Genomic DNA, 18,422 nt, shown 5'->3' on the forward strand with positions numbered 1-18,422 from the left:
TAATATGAGGCATGTTTGCCTTATCACAAATGAGGAGGAGATGGACAGTAAGTTTCCCCCATTATTTGTATCAGACTGAGAGACTTCCCTGGGAACCTTTGGCTCTTAAACCCAGAGAACTTTTGGTGTTACTTAAATAGAAATGCAACTTTCTATGCTTCATGGTTGTAAGATCTGGAAAAGAGAGGCTGCCTTCTCAAGCCCTACCTCCAATCTGTAACTGGCACTGGGTAGTATATATTTGGCTTAAGTTAATATAGTTAGCCCGAAACTTACACATATTTAAGTTGTGCAAATTCAGCTTTAAGTGCCTTGCAGGGGAAAAAGAATGAATTAAAAAGGGGGTGGGCATCCAGGAAGAAAGACTTTGGCAATTTTGACTATATGCAATTTTGGCTTTAGGCACGATCCCCAGAACGTAACCCCTGTGTAAGTTGTGGGCTTACTATAAATATTTGCAGTCAGTGATAGCTAGCTGGTTTTAACACTGCCTGTTGAATCATTCAAATAAAAAATGTGCTTTTATTCCCACCCCATTTCATATAATGCAAATAACTGGCTACCTTTCACAAGTTCTCAAAGGTTTCCATCTCCTTCAGTCCACTGAATTAAATCCACTACATCCTCTGGGTCCTTCCTCTCCTGCATTTTTTTCCTGCACAACCAGCATAGTGGGAGGGAAGACAACATTTAGCATTCTTTTTGCTGAAGAGTGAGACCGGGTTGTAAGAAATCCCTGCCTCCAGGAAGCCAAGCGGAGATTACAGCCACACTTGGCCACTGTTCTCTGTCCATGCAAAGTATTCCCAGTGCAGGAACTTGATTTGCATCCATCTTAAAGCTTTAGAAGAGTTTGTTACTATGACAACGAAGAATTAAGCAACTCAGGCATACCTTTGTCATGTCATAACTATATTGGGCTTTAATCATTCATAGAAGCAGGAGTGCCAAGGGCTGCTGGATTCAGCTTCTTCCCATGTAAGTGTCGATTTGTGGTTCCTATAATACTAATTTGGTTTCCTTGAAACCCTGGAAGATGTTGCCTGGCCTTGAATTTTTTTTCTCTTCGTGCTGCTTTAAGAGGTATTTATATCTTTCAGATTCCTAAGAAAAGCCTCTTGCTGTTGCATTATAATACTTGTTTTGTTGTACAATACTTTCCAAGGAAACAGCAGTTTCTTGCATTTCTTACGTTAGCAGCACATTTATGTCACACGTGTGTGTGTGTTCTTTTTGTTTTCAAAGGAAATGAGAAAACTCTTTCCAAAATAAATTCCTGCTTTGAGTCAAGGAATCCGAACACTAGTTTTCTCTCTTGGAGGTGTTTTTCAAATGAAGTTACACTCCCCCAAGTGCCTCTCTACCACATAGCTTTCTGAAAGATGTTTTGGTGCTGCTAAGAAAGGCTAGTGGGTTCATTCCTTCCAGGATAAGAGTTAATATCTTTGGCAGAGGACGTCTCTGTATAGCTCTCCACAGCAGCTGACCTGCCTGGCAGTTATCATTGTGAATTGTTTTAAGAACACAAACTCGGAAAACAGATGTTCGTAGAGCAGAGGCTGAGAGTTCGGCAAGGTGGATGCTGCGGCTGGAAGCTGGAAGAAGGAGAGGGAGAAATCTTACACAGAAATGGGAGTGGACAATGGAGAACACACTTTGACCAGGGTTTTGACTTGGGCCCCTCAGCCTTGCCAATCCCATTCCTCATTCAACTCCTAATCCTTTTCCCATTTATGGTGCTTGGTACGAATCCCTGGAACAGCGGATGGATTGGGGTGGAGTGGAGGAGCATGCAAAAAGCAGTTAGTTAGAACCAAGTCTTGTGGCCACAGATTCCTTGTACCTGGACGAGGGAAACGTGCATGAGATCTGAATTGCTGCTAGAGGAATAGATTAAATACGTTTATAAATATGTGTCCCAGTGTGTGTTTTCCATTTTAATACTAAGGTATTTATTAGAACTTGAACTTTATTTACAGCTGTTTTGAAATAGGGCCATATTTAAATAATGTCAGCTGATGCTTCTTAAATTCTGCCTTCGCTTTTCTTTAGAAGGGAAGGCAGAATCCATTAGATCTTCTTTTGATCTGTTGATCCCTCAGCTAAACATGTGAATCATAGGCTCTACAACTGAGCTACAGTCATTCTCTAGTCATTCTAATGGGCTTTCATCACAGGGCGACCAATAAAGCAGAATAAATCCATCACTAGCGCACTAAGGTAAAGGTAAAGGTACCTCTGACCATCAGGTCCAGTCGTGTCCGACTCTGGGGTTGCGTGCTCATCTCGCTCAAGAGGCCGGGAGCCGGCGCTTGTTCGCAGACAGCTTCTAGGTCACGTGGCCAGCGTGACTAAGCCGCTTCTGGCGGACCAGAGCAGCACATGGAAACACCGTTACCTTCTCGCTCCCCACCGGAGAGCGGTCCCTATTTATCTACTCGCACTTTGAGATGCTTTCGAACTGCTAGGTTGACAGGAGCTGGGACCGAACAACGGGAGCTCACCCCGTCGCGGGAATTCGAACCGCCGACCTTCCGATCAGCAAGTCCTAGGCACCGTGGTTTAACCCACAGCGCCACCTGCGGTCCCTCACTAGTGCACTATTATTGTGTTAAGAAGATGTTGGAGAACCCACCTGCAATAAAACACAAGTCTGGAGGAACTCCTAAGATTCCAGGTTGTCCTTCAGGAAATCTCCAGTCCCAGGGTATGGTGTGAAGGGACACGTAAGGCCACAACCCCTCTGAAGCTAAGCAGGTCAGAGTCCAGTCAGTCGTCTGGATGGGAAACAACCTGGGACCCACAACTGCAGTACCTTGGGCTCCATGGTGGAAGGACATGTGTATGAAAAAAAAGAATAAAGAAGTCTGAACTCTGCTCTGAACTCAGTAGATAGTGTTAGGTGAGCCTCTCTTTCTCTCAGGCTCGTTCTCTACATCTGCAGTATGGGAGATACTGCCTTTGTTGTAAGGACTGCAACTCTCCATAATGTATGCGAAACGCCTCAAATATTTGCTTAAAAGCCCTACACAGGTACAAATGCTACTGCTATTGTTGTCTATAATGGCCCACCAAGTCGTAAGGAGAATTTTATCACCCCTGCTTCCCCAGATTTCTGATCAGGTGCAGATGTGTAGTAAGAAATATTTCATCAGCACTTGGTAGGGATGGTCAATGGCCATCTGGTGATGAAGAACAGACAGTTGTCTGTCTTGCCTGTGTATGTATGTATGTAGCTAGCTAGTTGGCTGAGGGTTCTGTCCTCTCCCCCATGCTTTTCAACATTTACATGCAGCCACTGGGAGAGATCATCAGGAGGTTTGGGCTGGGTGTTCATCAGTATGCGGATGATACCCAGCTCTACCTCTCTTTTAAATCAGAACCAGTGAAGGCGGTGAAGGTCCTGTGTGAGTGTATGGAAGCGGTTGGAGGATGGATGGCGGCTAACAGATTGAGGTTGAATCCTGACAAGACAGAAGTACTGTTTTTGGGGGACAGGAGGCGGGCAGGTGTGGAGGATTCCCTGGTCCTGAATGGGGTAACTCTGCCCCTGAAGGACCAGGTGCGCAGCCTGGGAGTCATTTTGGACTCACAGCTGTCCATGGAGGCACAGGTCAAATCTGTATCCAGGGCAGCTGTTTACCAGCTCCATCTGGTACGTAGGCTGAGACCTGATCTGCCTGCAGACTGTCTTGCCAGAGTGGTACATGCTCTGGTTATCTCCCGCTTGGACTACTGCAATGCGCTCTACGTGGGGCTACCTTTGAAGGTGACCCGGAAACTACAACTAATCCAGAATGCGGCAGCTAGACTGGTGACTGGGAGCGGCCGCCGAGACCATATAACACCGGTCTTGAAAGACCTACATTGGCTCCCAGTACGTTTCCGAGCACAATTCAAAGTGTTGGTGCTGACCTTTAAAGCCCTAAACGGCCTCGGTCCAGTATATCTGAAGGAGCGTCTCCTCCCCCATCGTTCTGCCCGGACACTGAGGTCCAGCTCCGAGGGCCTTCTGGCGGTTCCCTCACTGCGAGAGGCCAAGTTACAGGGAACCAGGCAGAGGGCCTTCTCGGTAGTGGCGCCCGCCCTGTGGAACGCCCTCCCATCAGATGTCAAAGCGATAAACATCTACCTGACATTCAGAAGACATTTGAAGGCAGCCCTGTTCAGGGAAGTTTTCAATATGTGACATTTTAGTGTATCTTTCATCTTTGTTGGAAGCCGCTCAGAGTGGCTGGGGAAACCCAGCCAGATGGGCGGGGAACAAATAATAAATTATTATTATTATTATTATTATTATTATTATTATTATTATTATTATTATTTTATTTATTATGAGGTCTGTGTGGTAAATTGAGTAAGGGGCTCCAAGGAAAAAGAAAAAAATTAATCTGTACTCTGCCAAATTTCTGTCTTGTGAGGGGCATCAGTTGTCCCATGGAGGACAGAAACTCACAAGTTATTTGCCTTTCTTGCATCTTTCTTGAATTGCCCTGTCCTGGGCCAGGGGCAAGAATGCACATGGTCAGCCAGTATTTCAGTTGTTATTCTTCCCCCTGCCCTCTCTCCCCACTGTCCTTTGTTCAACTTAGGGCTGGGAGACAAGTAGCTGCAGTTCACTCTCTTTCTTGGCTCAGAGAGGAGCCTAGCAACACAGCCTGAGAAACCTCTCAGTAAAGCTAGCGGCTCCTTTTTGTAAGGGAGAAGTAATAAGCACTGCAATACTACTGTACAAAACAATAGACTTTGTTTTTAGCTTGCCCACCCTATGTGTTTTGAGCCAATAGTGACAGCGTGAAACAAAATTCATGTCAAACTCTTTGTTGCAGTCACCACTGATAAATATCCAGGGACTTTCCAGGAGTTCACCGCCATCACATAAATGTGTCAAATTTCCTTTCTTCTGGAAAGCAGGGAAATCTGTTCTAGCTTTGGGGCAGGGAAAGGAAAGGAAATGTGATGCATTGCATCATCACCATTATTTTGTATTATTTATCTTGCCCAGAGGTTTCTTTTATATATATATATATATATATATATAATTTTTATTCATTTTAAAAACATTTATATTGTTATACATTTTACAAATTTCCATCTCTTATACAATCTTTTGGACTTCCGTCAGCTCCTCTGATGATCTCCCATCTTTAAGATTTCTCCTGCATTTCTTACCTTTAACCTCATAACCAATCTCATCCTTTTTGTTCAGTAAGGCAATAATTCAGATTATTCCCCCTACAAGACTTCCTGCAAACCTACAAATGTAATCACATCATCACAATTACTTTTCATATATAGTCCGTAAATTTACGCCAGTCTTCTGTAAATCTCTGGTCCCGCCGGTTTCGAATTCTTCCCGTTAATTTGTCCAGTTCTGCATAGTCCATCAATTTCATCCTCCACTCTTCTTTCGTCGGTAATTCTTCTTGCTTCCATTTTTGTGCCAGTAAAATTCTTGCTGCCGTCATTGCATACAAAAACAACTTACAATCATTTCTATTTATATCAGTTCCTACAATGCCTAATAAAAATGCTTTGGTTTTTTAATAAATGTATATTTCAACATTTTCTTCATCTCATTATATATCATTTCCCAGAAGTTCCCACCACATATGGTAAAATGTTCCTTCTTTTCCTTTTCATTTCCAACATTTATTGCTTACCTTATACATTTTTGCAAGTTTAATGGGTGTGATATACCATCTATAAAACATTTTTATCACATTTTCTTTTAAGGCATTGCATGCAGTAAATTTTAAACCTTCTTTCCATAATTTTCCCCAATCATTCAGTTGTATATTGTACCCAAAGTCTTTAGCCCAGTTAATCATAACCGACTTTACCTCTTCATCCTTTAAATGCCATTCAAGCAGCAATTTGTACATTTTCGGATCTTGCCCAGAGGTTTCATACAGCTGTTAATCGGCATGGGGGAACCAGGTGGAATTCCTGCAGGACACTATAGGATGTGGCCCTCCAGGTGTTAATGGACTCCAGCTTCCATCTGTCCCAACCAGCATAGTCAATGGTCCTGGATGATGGGAATTGTAGTCCAACATCTGGAAGGCAATGGGTAAGCAAGTCCTGCCCTAGGCCAAGTATAGAACAGGAGTCCCCCCCCACAACACCTAATTTCCGCCAATTTATTGGAATATTCCCATATCAGATAAATTCAAATTTACAGGAGACAGGCATCAAGATTGGTGTTAAGGGTAGCACCATGTGGAATATGTTGATTAAATGGGAACGCAAAAAGCTGCAAACACTCAGTAATTTCTGGTGTGGACAAGTCCTTTTTATGCCACAAATGTTCTGGTTTTGTTTGTCTTTTGTTCCAGTTTTGTTGAGCTATAGCACAAGAGAGCCCCTCTGGACAGCAACAAAGCAGTATCATTGGAGAAGCATACGGAATGATGTGTGGATGCTCCGGCATAAATCCACCACTATTGCATGATTATTGCATCAAGGACTTGTTGAAGAATCCACCTGCAAAAAGACCCTTACTCTCAGGTACCCATGCATAGCCTTACAGTCTGAGCAAAGTACAAGAATCATTCTGTTCACCAAAGCTTTAAGAAGCAATTTGAGAAATAAATTCCCACTCTCTCCCACTCAGAAGCATAAGCTAGAAATCAAGGTTCAAATGACTTTAAGGAACAGGTTTTTGGTGTGACATGCTGTGTTTCCAAGCTGTGTTTTTCATCAGAAAAGTAGGCCATCCAACTATAATGTTTGCTTCTATTTTGGGGCCAAACGAGAAATCAGTTTTATGTAACAACGTTCATCCTTCGTGTATCACAGCCTGCCTCCTGCAATCTGAAGGCAATGCTGCTTTTTTCTGTTCCTGAATGTGGGGAGGCAGTAATTGTGGGATCAATACAGTTTTGAAACTTCAGGTAGCATCTCTTATCTCAGTTAACAGCTGTTTTTGCAGTTCAGGACCTCAAATCATCCACCCTTATAGCTGGAAAAAGAATTCCCTTATGCCTTTAACTTGTGTGAATCGATTTTGAATATCAGTCTCAAAGCTGATGATATGTGAGCCTCTTTTAGAGATGGAATTTATATAGATCCTGTTTGATCTTCAGACAAGATTTGCCCCTGATGTGACTTACAGTTAAAACCCGCACAAAGGATTTTACATCTGGAATGCGTTATATTAGGGGTGAGGGCGACTGACAGTCTTTTTTGACATCTTGCAATTGATTACACAGGCTGTTACTATTTTGGAGTAGGATTCAATCTTTTATTGGCAAATTTTAGTTGATTTGGAGCTCTTCCAAGGTGACCAGCTTCCTTAAAAAAAAAGGACTTTAATAAAGACAAGTGATCAGAAAATACACTCGGAAGTGTGGGATAACATTTGCTTGATGCCATCTAACCTCTGTAATCTCCCTGAAAACACATCAGAATTGATACTCAATAGAAAGCTGATGTTGTCTAACCTTCCCAGAAGCCTTGTGCAAACAAATGAGGATGGATCCTCAATAAATAGTTAATCTGGAAATCCAGGTTCTCCCCTCTAAATGAAGAGGGCAGGAGCTGTAGTTGGAATCAAAGGTTGACTAATACGCTACTGACTTAAAATGCTTTTTCAGAAATTACAAGAGGCACGATAAACGACCATCCCAGAAGGCAGGACCACCAACCTGTCAAAACACCTGGCATCATAATGAGATCAGGTGACCCGTTTTTGCCTGCATGATATTTGAACTCAAACCATGCAGACAAAGGTACAGGCCACAAAGTGCTGATTATCACTTGCAATGCCCCTTGCAAAACACTCCACCTGACCTGACAGTTAGCTGATGGTTGGGTCTTACAAATCGCTGTGCACAGGGTTTTGCAGGCACTGCACAGAACCTCCATGTCGAACCCAACTATTTGTGAGCGACTTAATTTTATTTTAAAAACCGCACAAACACTGAAAGCAAAATGGATAGACCATGTGCCATTGGCACCAAGTGTGCTAATGGGATTTCATCTAGTATGAGAGCAGTAGGAATGCAAGACATGCAGATTTCTTCATCTGCTCTGTTGTCTTCAAAGAAGTACAGACTAATTGACAGAAGCCCTCATTTCCCATCCTATATCGTACAAATCATTTTGCATGGGACGTCTCCACCATTGACTCAAGAGTGTGCATTATTCCCATTTCCATTCCTGCTGAAATGAAATATAGCCTGCAACAGCTTGATCACTTTGCAGATGTCTTACTTGGGTAAAGAGGCAGAGGGGAGAATGTTGGGAGCACTTCTACAATAAGAATAATTCATTTTGTTCCTCGCCGCTTACCGGGTTAATGCGCTCAAGACTAGAATTAGAAGGGCTGCCTACATTTTGCAAAAGTTTTCCCTCCTTGAACACTAACAGACCTTAAAGGCTAGCCAAATTCCTTCCACTTGCCATTGATCTACCTGGCTCTCTGCCTGGGATAAGAGCAAGTTCTGCTTGCTGAGTCATGCTTGTTTTCTCTGAGCTACTCTTGAGAAAGGCTCAAATTGCTTGTTTCTAGACCAGGGAAGCATCACCCCCACCCCGTCTAAAAATGTCATGCTTTTCTGTTAGTGCAGGTGAAGTGTAAAGAACAATGAGTACAGTGTACAAAGCTAGATTCATGGGGATGGCACTGACAAGAGTCCACAGTTGATCCAGGACCCAGGAACCTGGAGCCAATTCTGCAACATGCACATCTTCAAGAAAGACTGGTAGGTCCAGGATTCTCAAATTGTCAGGCAAACTTTCTTATGGATGCTGCAAAAGCAGGTGAGACTCTATCAGAAACCTCTCTTCCATTTTATGCATACATTTCTGATGGACAGATGCTCTTCATGACCACAACATGTGAAATGGCCATCTCCAACGCACCCACTTCGGCTTAACTGTGGGTTAAATTTCCAAACTGCAAGGCAGCTGGTTTGAGAGAAAACACATGAAACAGCAGTGTTTCTCAAGAAGCTACAGGACAGATGCTGTTGCACATCACCCCAGTCTCTGAGCAGTCAGACTCACTCAGTAGAGACTGTGGTGTCTTTAGGATATATGGTTTTATTTACACATATATACAACCTGAGCATAGGATGGAAGGGCTCACAGCATTGGCAGCCCCAACAGATCTTGCTTCCCCATTCAGTTCCCAGCAGAGCCCCAGCACAGAGCAGCACAAAGCTAAATATGTGTCTCTGCCACTTCTTACATTCAGCTTTTCCAGCTCACTCACTCACACAACTCTCTAGACCAGTTCCCCTTGGACTATTGTTTTCCATCACTCAGCTGTAGCTATTGCAACCTCTTTGGACGTGTAAATCATGTTACTTAACTAGTCAGCCAAAGCCATTACCTAGACCAGAGGCTTTCAACCTTTTTGAGTCTACGGCTCCCTTGACCAATTACATTCTTTCTGTGACACCCCTGTGGGGCCCAGGAGCCCAGTTATGTCACCCCTTGCCTGCAGAGCCAGCAGCCTCTCACCTTTTTTCAAACACCCTCCCTTGTGGAGTGTTCCCTCAGTCTCCTCTCAACTTCTCCTTGGGAGTCCTCTGAGCAACCACAGCTGCCACCCCCTGGTCTCTGAGCTGCTCCGCCTGCCCCAAAGAGAGGTGCCTCCTCACCATGCCCCACAGGGGCTTGGGAAGCACCCCCTGGCCAGCCCCAGAGGTACCATTCACCTGGGGAGCTTGTAGCCAGGGCTGCTGCCACAGACAGCTGTGCAAGCCTTCGGGAGGCAGAGACGCGAGAGGCACTGGCAGACGAAGGTAGGGGCGGGGGGGCGGATCACCCCGGGTGCCATCCAGGAGGGGAGATGACATTGTGGCCACCCCTGCCCCCGCCCCCGCCCCCTGGGATGCTCAACGCTCGACGTGACCCCCCCAATGCACACCATTTGCTGCGCACACCCACCCCCCCCGCTGTGCACCACACCCCTGGGATGCGCGCCAGCCACACCCCCAGATGTTCGCCACTCCCGGTGCTGGAGCAGATAGCTTCGCCACTGGCGATAGGGCATCAGAGGAGGGAGAAAAAGAAAGAGGGACAGAGGCCAGTGTTGAAAACCACTGACCTGAACAAAGGAACTGGTTTGGCAAGCTTGGCCTTATACATTTCTTCCTTACACACACACACACACACACACACACACACACACGCAGGATCACAGTTTTGGAAGGCATGCAGGGTATCATCCAGACTACCCTTGCCCAGAAAAACTTCATAACACAATGGACTGTGGCTCCAATGTGCTCCCACTGGTAGTGTTTGAAGCTTTGTACGGTACATGTCATGTGGACAAAGCTTCAAACACTACCAGTGGGAGCACATTGGAGCCAGAGTAAATGGTAATGTATACTCAGCTTAGTAGATGTGTACAGCAACAGCTAGCTATCAGCCATAAAAGCCCACTAAAGAAACCTATTCAAGCTACTAGTTCTCACCGAGGACACTTCTTTAATTATCAACTAAACAACAACAACAACAATAATAATAATAAGGGCGTCTCATCCCTTTGTGGCCTTGGCAGTATTATTAAAGAAGATCACAGTAATATGGGATAATGTCAGCTCTGGCATAGTTTCCTTCAGAGTTCATTATATTGAACAGAGCAGGCAGTTCCTTACAAACAACCAGGTCTAGGTATATTTTGAGCTAAATTGCTGGAACATTGCCAAGATGTCTGCACAGTTCCCAGGACGTCTGATAAATACAGGAGACTTTGTTCTGGGTGGTGCCAGTGGCATTGGTTTTAGAGCATACAAGCTACAAAATATGCGGAAGTCCTTGCTTCTTGGAAAGAGCAGAACGTGGCATGTTGCCTCCTCTGACTATTTTTTAAGCCATGCATGAACTCTCACCTGCTTCTGAACTGGATGGCAATTTATAACACGGTCAAAGCCTCTGTTTTTGGTGTAAATGATTAGGATTAAAGTAATCACAAAACATTTAGCAAAGCCAACTAGAACTGATGTCGTGAATCACGTGAAGGAAATGTGACCTCTCTTGCTTAAAAGAGAGCGATTTCGTTCGGCCTCTTTTAAGCTTGTGCATGCAAATATGGGGATTATGGTGAACATAGTATGCTTGCCAAACCATTAATTCTCAAATGCGGGATGGGATCCATCAGAGGGTCATGGTGAGGCAGCGATAAACTGTTGAATCGGTCTCAGCTGTTAATTAGCAGTTCTGTCTTTTTGGGTGCTGATGGGTGACTGAGCCATTTTGAATGTTAGAGCTTCCTCTAACACTATTTATTCTGCTGGTTGGCTTTTGTACTGACCATCAACTCAGGTATCATCACAGATTCTTTGTGGCTTGACCGTATCAGATATTACGAATCGGCATGTCTGAAAATGCCTCCAGACTCTCACTATTTTGTGGGTGGAATTCTGGCACCTACTAGACTGTTAGGTTTCTACAAGTGGACCTAGTGCAACAAATCCACTTAAAAATAGATCTTTTCTTTCCCCCAGCTTGGAAACTTATGGGAAAATGCATTGGAAAGTGTGTGATGAACAAATCACTAATTGGAAGATGTGTGAACACCCCACAAGCAAATCATAATAAATGCTTCGTTAAACTCCAGATTATAATCTAACCTCCATGTAAACTTTGTGCAACCAAATCGGGTTGAATGCTCAACAAATAAATTATCTGGAGGGACTCTCGCAGTTGCAAATCTGGAAGCATGTTATCCGATTATACTTTCTGTCTCTCACTCTCTGTGCTTTCTGTCTCTCTCCTTGTCTCTCTCTGTCCTGCCACATCTTCTATAAAGAAACCTCATCATACTGGGTCTATGCCCAGACAGCAGCCAGGGCTTCCAGCTGTGGAGTCCCTTCTCTGCTGAGTCATGGTTGTCATTTCCCTGCAGAAACAGGCTGAGCAGAGTGGAGTGATGATCCATGTCAACCATCAGTGGATGCTAAGCTGGACTTACAGCCTTCCCGTTAATAACAATAATAACGAACAAATAATTGAATAATAACGTTCACAAATGAAGTACACTCCTTCTGGGATCCAGTACTTCCTTAAATCAATACGCTCGTTATATCAGTCACATGATCAAGCAGAAGGTGATTTAAAAAAACAACAACCAACTCAAATTCTGTTCAGTGATGAGGGAGAACTGTAGATGTAATGTTTGGAAGTAGCCAAAGATTGAATTCCTACTTTCTTCATTCCAGGAAACAAAAACTGGGTGGTAAGTGTGTGTGTGTGTGTGTATAACAAGTTATGATTTTATCCAACAAGCTGGCCTCTGCTGGGGGAGGGTATTCAGAGGCTTTGGGGAAGAGAGCAGAGAATTACCAACACGGCCCTTTTTGTAATTTCTCTTTTACCTTCAAGTTGCTGTGTGTGATTTACACATGCACACACACACACACAGTGTTCAGGAAGCTTCATAAATCAATTAACAGCATACTAATGAGAAGGGGGAGAATTTGGACTACCTTCAAAAGTGTAATAGAAACTTAGGCAATAGAAACTTTTATGCTGTCTTGATCTGCTCTCCACTTGCATTTGTTTATTCGGAAAAAATCCTGGAGCATCCTGTTCTGGAATGATTCTTATCTATTGTTCTTATTTATAGTTTCAGCTGAATGACCTGCAATTGAATCTGTGTTCTTCCAGCTCTGTTTCCCTTTAACTTTGAGAGAAAATTGAATCCCCTGTGTATTTAAACAAACAATGGGCTGGTTTTCAGACATCTGATTTCCGAGCAGGTAAAATGAGTTTACGGTCTTTACCTCTTCAATTTCTGTGTGCTTGTGTGGAGCAGGGCAATCCAGTGCCACATGCAGAAGCCGGAAGTTTCCGGCAACTAGAGAGAACGATCAGCCTCTCTGTCACGATGAGCCATTATTTCATGCCTGTGCGAGGCAAACATTTTCCCACACAAAACTGAATAGTGAAATAACCAAGTTGGAAGAGCTTTAACGGCCTCAGAAATCATCACAAAAAAGCAAAGAAAGAAAAGAAAGAAATCATCACTGAGACTTGGATCTCACATTATTTTACCACAGGGTGCTGCCAAAAACAGCATGGTTTGGTAAATTACCCATTTCTCATATTGTAGCCTATTACAAAACTCTTACTATGCAGAGTGAAGCTGTCATACAATGAGTTCCCCAACCCCATGAATGCACAACATGATTCCTGCACTCCAGCTTAATAAGTACATTAAAATGGTCGCCTCTGAGGAGTGCTGCTTTCTAAGGTCAGCACTGGCCCAGATATTTGAAGCTGCCATTCCTCTCCAGGACTTTGGTAACTGTAGCTCTGCTACAGCTTCCAGTATTCTTTGGGGAAAGTAGCATGCTTTCAAGTGCTTTAAAATATATGGTGTGTACTCAGCCTTCATTTCCTCAAAAAGGACTGAATGTTATGCTTTGTCTTGTATCTGTCGGTCAAAATGCATATTAAAATAAGAGAGGACAAAATGAAGGCAAAGCTTTGTCAAGACGCAGGATCTATTGGCGTACATATTTATTTGTTAACAGAATAACCTTGCCATCCAAACCAGTGCTTAAAATGACTTACAACCAAAGACTTAAAAACAACAGTACTAATCTCATAAAAGTCACAATAAACATCAAAAAAACCTCAAACACAATTTTTATTTTTATTTTTCAAAAAGGATGATTTTAAACGGTTAAGAACTCCTGCGGCATAAGAACACACGCAGAATGTTTTAGGAAAATTGGTTTAATTTTGTGTAATGTTGGGCATGCTCCAAAATGAAAGACAGATCAGAAACCAGGCTCCGGGCTAAACTGGCGGCCGTCTCTTCATGGAAGGCGCATGTTAAAATAGCTATTTTATTTCCAGCGCTACTGATGAAACGAGATCCTGATCCTGCACTTGCAGGGTTGGGCACGTGGCCAGAGAAAACTCTCTTCAAAAAAAAGGCGTTCCAAATAGGATGTGTGTCAGATCATCTGCGCTGCAAAGAATGGAATGCAGACCTCCGGGCCTCCTAAAGGAGCGGCAGGATTAAGTGGACCCACATTGCAAAATGCAGACAAATAAACATCCACAGGAGCCACTCCGGGACTCTGCAACTTGTGACCCACCAAGAAGAATGGTCAGCTGGCTATGTCTGCAGCCTGCCATGTCGCGGCCAGTCCTTCTGGCTTTAAAGTCTCAAGCAGGCACCAAAAGCTGCACATTTATAGAGAGCCATACAGTCGCTGGGGAACATACACGGGAGAGTGGGCCACCCTCAGTACAGAATGCAGGACTAGATTGGCCTTTGGCCTGATCCAGCAGGCCTCTTCTTATGTTATGTGCCCATGATGAGACTGGCATCAGTTGCTAGTTTCCAGTTCCTTATTCCTAATTCAGATTCCTAACTGCAGATGGTGACAGCAGTCATGAAATTAAAAGACGCCTGCTTCTTGGGAGAAAAGCAATGACAAACCTAGACAGCATCTTAAAAAGCAGAGACATCACCTTGCCAACAAAGGTCCGTATAGTTAAAGCTATGGTTTTCCCAGCAGTGATGTATGGAACTGAGAGCTGGACCATAAAGAAGGCTGATTGCCGAAGAATTGATGCTTTTGAATTATGGTGCTGGAGGAGACTCTTGAGAGTCCCATGGACTGCAAGAAGATCAAACCTATCCATTCTGAAGGAAATCAGCCCTGAGTGCTCACTGGAAGGACAGATCCTGAAGCTGAGGCTCCAGTACTTTGGCCATCGCATGAGAAGAGAAGATTCCCTGGAAAAGACCCTGATGTTGGGAAAGATTGAAGCTACCAGCATGAGTTTGACCAAACTGCGGGAAGCAGTGGAAGACAGGAGTGCCTGGTGTGCTCTGGCCCATGGGGTCACGAAGAGCCGGACATGACTAAACGACTAAACAACAACATTCCTAATTCACAAGGGACCACAGGAACATAGTTCCTTATACCAACTCAGACCAGTGGTCCATCTAGATTACAGTGGTACCTCTGGATGCGAACGGGATCCATTCCGGAGCCCTGTTCACATCCTGAAGCAAACATAACACACGTCTGCGCGGGTTGCGTTTTGCCACTTCCGCGCATGTGTGTGACGTCATTTTATGCGCATGTGCAAGCGGCGAAACCCAGAAGTAACACGTTCAGTTACTTCCAGGTCGCTGCGGAGCGCAACCCGAAAATGCTCAACCTGAAGCGTATTCATCCCGAGGTATGACTGTAGTATTGTCTGCCCTGACTGGCAGCAACTATCCAGGGTTTCAGGCAAGGGACATTCCCAGTCCTACCTGGAGATGCCAGGGGTTGAACCCAATACCATCTGTATACAAAGAAGGTGCTCTGTGACCCTTCCCCACAGTAATAGTAGTAGTAATTTATTGTTTGTACCCCATCCATCTCACTGGGTTGCCCCAACCACTCTGGGAGGCTTTCTGAGCAGTAGAAGGGAGGATATTATTTGTGCTGGGTAAGGATTTCTATGAGCAGAGAAGAGCCAGCAGGAATGTGTGGGAAGACATTAAAAATTGTCTTCAAAATAATTTTATTATTAGGGAAAAGAAGAAAAACAAACAGAACAAAAAACCAACAACAACCAAAAAACCATCCTCCAAGATTAGACCAAAGCCAAACCTGAACTGCTTCCAAAACACTATGAAGAGAAAAACGTCCAAATTTGTCCATGCTTATCGACTTTGTCTTGTTTTCTATAAACTGTTCTTTCTTTACTGATAAACCAGCTATTTGCAGTAGCCACTCTTGAGCTGCTGGAATGTAGTATGGACATTTCCATTCCCTAAAGAGCAACCTCTTAGCAACCAGCAGAGCAGTTTAGGTTACAAATACTTTCTGCCTTTGTTAAAAGGCCCCGTAAAAATGGTAGAAAACCTAGCCAGTGCTGAATTACAAAGGTCTCCATTTCTTTTAAACCTAGTTTGCATCTTGGCAATGGAAAAAAACCACCACCATACTACCCTCCTCTTTCTTGTTTCTCATTCATGTCTCTTAATTATTCCTGATTTTCCCATACATGGATTTTGAGTTCCTATTATAGGAAAGAAAGGGTGAATAAGGTAATTAGGATTTCATACTGTCCAACTTTTTCTTACCTGAAATTGGGACACACATCGGGTCACATGCCCCGCATTTTTGGGGGTGAGAGTAAGGCATGGGTCGAGAGAGCACAGCACTGGTGCTCTGGGTTTGTCAGAGGGTCGCGCCAGCCAGACTGCTGTATCTTCAGCACTCTGGCGCGACCCTGCTCACAAGTGCCAGACTGAGAGTCTTTTGGTCCCATGGTGCAAGGACTCGCACCAGAGCACCGGACCAAAAAAATGGGACACCCAGGAATTGAACAGAAGCTGGGATTGGCTTGTATGCTTCTGGGGTGTCCTGCTTAAAAACAGGGAAGTTGGTGGGTAAGTGATTTGCATCCTTCCAGTGTTGAAGGCAGTATGTCTCTGAATCCCAGTTGCTGGGAGTCACACATGGGGAAAGTGCAGGCTTCTCAGAGGCCTGTGGTTAACCATTGCGAGAACAGAATGCCGGGCTAGAGAGGCCTTTTTGTCTGATCCAGCCGGACTCTTCTTACGGTTATATGATTTTGACTTTTTAAAACATGGTTAGAGTTAGGAGACTCTGAGTCTAGCCTTGGCATGCGGTGTTTCCTACCCTAGCTAGACAAGAATGGGTTTGTTAGATTGCTAACGTATGCAGTGAGGGGTTATGATTTCCCCCCTTCCTCACAACGAATGCATACATTGGTGCCCTCCATTCCGCTTATTTGGAAATCTTGTCAAGCTGGAGCTTGAATGTTAACGGAAATGTTAAAAATAGTCTATTGTTGCTGGGCAACTACAGTGAATATTAAGTTGTAAACTGAGCTGAACGCAATAATGTCCTGTGGTATGTTTAGCAACTTTTACCCAGTATGATAAGGGCCTACGGATCTAAGGATTATGTGATGCAGCAAGAGGTAGAGGGAAAAACCAGCAAAAAGGTCAAGCTTATACACCAGCTGAAACATGGAGCCATTAGTAAAACAACAACAACAACCCTCCTTTGTGTGCACCCTGAAGAAATTAAAACTACACACCAAGGAAACCCAATTTGTGACCGAATGAATAATAAATGAGTTCTGCGATGTATATAAATGGTGCAAATGAGGCATGTTCTCTATTTTGCTTATTCTCCACCTTGTGAGATTTCTCACTTCTGATAACTAAGGAAAAGGGCAAGAAGACTGCAGCCTTGGGCCTGAATGTCTAGAATTCCTGCTGAAGTCACTTCTAGTTTTGACTATTTCATCAGATGTTGCTAAACCCATTTCAATCCCACCTTCCAGTGACGAAGGCTGGAAACATTCTTTTTAAAAAAATGAAAAACCACTGAGATTTCTCAGAACTTCAGGTTTTGCACTCCTTGCCAAGTTCTACATGACTTTTGTGCTTCTGTAGAATCGCAGCACGCACCCACAGCTATTCTAAGGCAACATGCCTTCACTTGTTCAGCAGGTAATATTCTTGAATGTCCACTGTGGGCAGAAGATGGGAAAGACTGCCAACTCATTTTGGACCTGAATCAAACTTCCCACTGTATTTATCTATTGAAACTCACATTTTGCAGTTTACACAGCCCTGTGATCTGTTATTACTAAGTTTTATGAGCTTGTGTGTGGCCAAGCTATTCATGAGACACACAGTACATATTTGGGGAACTATCCTCAGCCTTACATTCCACCACGAGTTGAGTCACTGCAAGGCGCTGAACCCGTTCCACAGCCTGGAAAGGATATTTGCAATTAACTGTGTGGCCACCCAGCCCCAGCAGGATGGTGACTACAGGAACACTTTAAACCCTGGCATTAGAGCAGCCTGAGGACATGCACCCATAGGGTTCTGGTTGGGATGGCACAGGGGCACAAGGGGCATTCTTTCAAGCAAGGGAATCAAAAGCTTAAAACAATAGGAGGCTACAAGGATGTAAACATGAATGTGAAATGCAGTTGGTTAAGTGATTCAGCTTTTACTCAATTCTGCCCCAGTCCTATTTGTATAGGTGTTAAAGAAAGCTCCAGTAGGCAAATGGTGTTTATTACAGAAATGTTGCTTCAACTGATACACACACACTCACTATTTTGATAAAGAAAAGGTGAAGGGGAGCTTTCTGAGCCACTTGGGCTTTCCTATCGGAAGGTCAGTGGTTCGAATCCGTGTGACGGGGTGAGCTCTCATTGCTCTGCCCCAGCTCCTGCCAACCTAGCAGTTCGAAAGCACACCAGTGCAAGTAGATAAATAGGTACCGCTGCGGCGGGAAGGTAAATGGTGTTTCTGTGTGTTCTGGCTTCTGTCACAGTGTTTCATTGTGCCAGAAGCGGTTTAGTCATGGCCACATGACCCGGAAAGCTGTCTGTGGACAAACACCGGCTTCCTTGGCCTGAAAGTGAGATGAGAAACAGTTTCCTTCAAGATC

The sequence above is a fragment of the Podarcis raffonei genome, chromosome 7 (assembly GCF_027172205.1).
Source record: "Podarcis raffonei isolate rPodRaf1 chromosome 7, rPodRaf1.pri, whole genome shotgun sequence".
NCBI classification, from domain to species: domain Eukaryota; kingdom Metazoa; phylum Chordata; class Lepidosauria; order Squamata; family Lacertidae; genus Podarcis; species Podarcis raffonei.